Source organism: Chlorocebus sabaeus, chromosome 20, assembly GCF_047675955.1.
Source record: "Chlorocebus sabaeus isolate Y175 chromosome 20, mChlSab1.0.hap1, whole genome shotgun sequence".
In the NCBI taxonomy this organism is placed as follows: Eukaryota; Metazoa; Chordata; class Mammalia; order Primates; family Cercopithecidae; genus Chlorocebus; species Chlorocebus sabaeus.
In genome coordinates this window covers 13,953,016-13,957,960 of record NC_132923.1, presented here as the reverse complement: position 1 = coordinate 13,957,960, position 4,945 = coordinate 13,953,016, and the positions used below count along the sequence as shown (strand labels likewise).

Sequence of the window (4,945 nt, the reverse complement as noted above, 5' to 3'; positions counted from 1 at the left end):
GGGCTCAGAGGAAACTACTAAGGTTTGGTCAAAGATGGAGTTCTTGTCAACTCTACACTGAAGCTTCTGCAAATAAACGAAGACCAATCAAATGGGAAAAAAAGCAAAGGCTATTTATTCTGAGCTTGCTATAGCAGGGGATCAGCCACTGTTACTTGTGTTTTGGCAGAGACTTGAAGGCAGTCAGAAGAGCGGGAAAGCTTTTTAAAAAGAAAGGCTTCAGGTATGCTTGGACTGGAGGCTGTCAGCATGATGAAGCTGTAGATAGATGGAGAAAATAAAAATATTTTACCCCAGAATATATTTCTTTGGCATATTTTAAGATGGCTGTCAGAGAGCCAGCAAACAGAAGTAACTCTGCAAAACTATCTTTTGTAGGGGAAATTTACACCTGCAGAAAATCTGCATTAATCCAGCCTTCCCTTGTCAGGATTGAGAAATAAAAATAAGCCCTAGGCCCTACAACCAACTGAACCAAACCCCTCTTGGCTGACAGGACCGCAGAGAAACCTTGAAAGCTGTTTCTGGTTGTGACAGAATAGGAGGTCGGACATGCCCCCTTAAAACCCCTCCCTCACTAACTGCCATTATGAGGCAGGAGAACAGCAGAGGGAATTGGAAGTTCGATAAAAGACACAATGAGTAAAGGCACAAACAGAAGCAAGATGATGGGGCAGAAGAGCAAGAAGCAAGAAAAAAGGCAGAAGTTGAGCAGCCAAAACAAAAAGTAAGATTAAAAAACAGCAAGCAAGGCCGGGTGCGGTGGCTTACACCTCTAATCCCAGTATTTTGGGAGGCCAAGGCAGGCAGATCGCCTGAGGTCAAGAGTTTTAGATCAGTCTTGCCAACTTGTCGAAACCCTGTCTCTACTAAAAATACAAAAAATTAGCTGGGCGTGGTGGTGCACTCCTGTACTCCAGGCTACTCAGAAGGCCGAGATAGGAGCATCGCTTGAACCCGGGAGGGGGAGGTTGCAGTGAGCTGAGATTGCGCCACTACACTCCAGACTGGGCAACAGAGAGAGCCTCTGTCTCAAAAAAAAAAAAAAAAAAAAAAAAAAAAAAAAAAAAAGCAAGCAAGGACCCCATTGCTGTCAAGATCCAAACCAGTAAAGGGGCAGCTCCTCAGAGATAGAATGTGCATTCAAGAAAAAAAGTATCCTTAACATAACTCTATATGATAATCAGCTCATTAAAACTCAGGCATATGGACTGCATATCATGCATTTACTTAAAATTATGGGATGGAGGCAATGTGCAAGCACACAAGCGCCAAAGTAACTAAGGAACCCACCTATCAGTCTAAAGGCAAACAATGGCTAAAGATTACGCATCCTCGTGAAGAGAAGAAAAAAAACCACACACGAAACAGACCCAAAGTACATCAAACTAATACTGATCTCATCTCCCAGAGGTCAGCCCACTCTCCCCACTCTGGGAGTGTTACTGTGCTTAATAAACTTTTGCTTTGCTTTGCTGCTTTGTGTGTGTCATGCACAGTTCTTTGTTTGGGACACCAAGAGCCTGGAACTGCACAGCACCATCTGGTAAGAATTAGGATTTTTTTCCTAAGGATTAACAAACCAACTCTTTGGAAAGACTTGCTTCACTACTGTTATCAACCAGCAGCCTGATACTTTCCCTGCCTTTTGTGGTTTTGACAAAGCAGCCAAGCAGCATTTTCTCCTGATAAGAGACCACCGACCTGGGAATGATTCTGGCCAGACTACAGAGGATGTGCAGTGAGGGTTTTCATGTCCTCTGCTTCAGCTTTTGATGTCAGAGGGCCACAAACTCCACTCTCTGATAGCTAATGCCACCATTTTATGAACAGGGGCCCCATGGAGAGGCACAAAGCGCAATTGCACATCTTCCCATTTTTCCTCTTATAAATATTCCTATTGGAATATTATTTGGTATTGCTCCAGTGAAAGATACATTTGCAGAATGTACTCAAATTAGAAGCATTATATAAACACTATAATGTAGCAATGGTGCATCCAGTTCTCTACACTGTAGAAATATCTGCAGTGTAGACATTTCCACAATGACCAAAGATATGTGTACAAGAATGTTGACTGCAGCATTCTTTGTAATCCTAAAACCATGAAACTAACCTTATCCCAAAAACATTTATTTATTTATTTATTTATTTATTTATTTATTTATTTTTGAGATGGAGTCACACTCTGTTGCCCAGGCTGGAGTGTAACCATCCCAGCTCACTGCAGCTTCCACCTCCCAAGTTCAAATGATTCTCCTGCCTCAGCCTCCCGAGTAGCTGGGATTACAGGTGCATGCCACCACACCTGGTTAACAAAAACATTTTGAAAAGGGTTAAATAAATCATGCACAAACTGGGGAAAAATACTGTTTTCAAAAATGATGGAGAGATCACTGTGATGATGACTGATTCCACTGGTCACATTATTGATAGAGCAATCAGTAAATCCAGGCACATCCTGGAGATACTACTGGACTCTTATTACTAAACTATGAAAAACTGGAGGCATGTAAATTACTCGTTTAAGCGTATAACAGACTGAATTAGAATTTTATCACGCCAGAATTGGGTTCCTAGCACTCCGTTTCAGGATAAAATCTTGCCCATTTATGTAGTGATTGACAATGCGTGCATGCTTTAAAAGTTGCAATAAGCGTCCCTGGGTGGGCTCGAACCACCAACCTTTCGGTTAACAGCCGAACGCGCTAACCGATTGCGCCACAGAGACAAGAACTACCTCTTTCAGTAGGCGATATAGGAAGGGCGCACTCACTAAACTTCCTCTGTCCCTTTTATTCTCAGGGCCCGCCCGGCAGGACGACTAAGCAAGGCCTTGGAAAACCAGAGAGATTAGAGCGATGAGTTGCGCTGTTCACATTGGATACCTGCGCGTTAGGAGATTTTGGAGCCAGACGGAGAGCCGAATGGCCTTCGCCTGCCCTGCCCCTCTCCTGCTTCAGAAGCCCCCAGAAGCTCCCCGGTCGGCGACCCAGCCCGAGCCGCCTGGGGTCCCAAGGGAAACTGAATGCCTGGCGGGCTCCCGGGATGGTTCTTCCCGTTCTTTGTGCCGCCTTCAGCAAGTGAGGGAGCCTGTGCCCACCCCGCCCAGTCGCTTTCGGGGCAGCTGCGGAGCTGCCGCTGCCATCTTCGGATCCTGTGTCCCGCACGGGGGCTCCACCAGGGCAGGGATGGTGGCGAGGGTCGCTCGTGGGTCCCCTTGCGGGGAGCAGGGTCTGGCACTCACCAGGGCGCCGGACTAGGACTTGTCGAATGAATCCATCGTCGCCTTTAGCTTTTAGTCCTTTGAAGAACCCTGAGAGTGGAAATCAAGAGATATTTTCCATGGGGAACTTCTTTTTACAAAGTGTTGATTTCTCGGCACCCCGCGGGGCGGGCAACTGGCAGGGCCTCCGGTTCATCTTCTGCGCGGTGGAGCCGCGGGGGCTCAGCTGGGCGGTGGTCGGGTGTCTTGGGGCCTTAGGGCAGGAGCAGGGAAAGGGAAAAGCAAAAACCTGCAAAGAAGCCGGGGAGCGGCGGACCAGACATCCAGACCTCCTGAAAGGCTCGTGCAGAGGCACAGGCGGGATATTCTGGAAGTGAGAATTGTTTTTATTTGTTTTTTTTTGTTTTTTTTTTTGAGGCGGAGTCTCGCTCTCTCGCCCAGGCTGGAGTGCAGTGGCCAGATCTCGGCTCACTGCAAGCTCCGCCTCCCGGATTTATGCCATTCTCCTGCCTCAGCCTCCCGAGTAGCTGGGACTACAGGCGCCCGCCACCTCGCCCGGCTAGTTTTTTGTATTTTTTTTTAGTAGAGACGGGGTTTCACTGTGTTAGCCAGGATGGTCTCGATCTCCTGACCTCGTGATCCGCCCGTCTCGGCCTCCCAAAGTGCTGGGATTACAGGCTTGAGCCACCGCGCCCGGCCTATTTGTTTATTTATTGTAGCATAATGGGGAAATGGAGAGAGAATCCGAAAGAGCCCCAAACTCGAGGACCTGTTGCTCCCCAAGAATAACATCATCCAGAACTAGACAGAAAACTAGGAGTCTGGAAACCCTGAAATCCTTGGAGGAGTAGCATCATCATGACCCTCTGTGTTCCTTTTGGCAAAGGACTTGCTTCCATTGTTTGTTTGTTCAATTGTCTGTTAAATAAATAAATAAAACCTTTTTCATATATCTTTAAAATTACGTTGGGTCTATTATTTTATGATTACAAATAATGCTGCAGTCATCATTCTTGTACACTTCTCATTGCCCACTGGTATATTTCTACAGGGTGGAGGCCTGGAGAGCAGTTGTTCCAGGATAGTGTTTACATAGCTTTTATTTCATTCCATTTTCTTTCCTTTGTTGCTTTATTAGCTATAATCCTTTTCTTATTTCAGTGGCTGCTTTAGGGTTTCTGGGATACATCTTTAATTTATCACAGTCTGCTTTCAATTGTCATTATACCTCCCTTTCTGGCCTTTATCCTAGTGTTATGTAATTTCACTTTATGTATTGTAAGCTTTGTGATTCGTTATTATTACTTTTATTTACTACATCAAATATTTTTTAAAAGTTAAATTATAAGAAAATGTGTAGTACGTGCTTTCTAAATGCCATTTCCAATATTCGTTTCTTTGCATAGGCCCACATTTTTATCTGGTATCCTTTTGCTTCTGCCTGGAGGACTCTTAAGATTTCTTGTAGCGTGGGTTGGAACATTCTTTTAGCTTTTGTATGTTTTTCAGTATCCTTATTTCACTCACAGTTTTGAAATTTTATTATTGCATAGAATTCTAGGTTACCTTATTTTCTCTAGGTACTTAAAAATTGTAGCAATTTATGCAGCATTTTCATTATAATATCATCTTTCTTTCCTGTGTTTGTAAAAATGGCATAAAGCCGGTTTCTTGTGCTGGTTATATAATTTTCGGATTGTGTATTTAAATTTAAAATAT

General features: G+C 44.5%; 1 non-coding gene across 1 annotated transcript; it reads right to left on the bottom strand.

Moving 5' to 3' along the window:
- Positions 1-2,657: 2,657 nt before the first annotated feature.
- Positions 2,658-2,731, bottom strand: TRNAN-GUU (transfer RNA asparagine (anticodon GUU)). Its single transcript has one exon. It is a non-coding gene; the product is annotated as a tRNA-Asn (tRNA).
- Between the last annotated feature and the right edge of the window lie 2,214 nt (positions 2,732-4,945).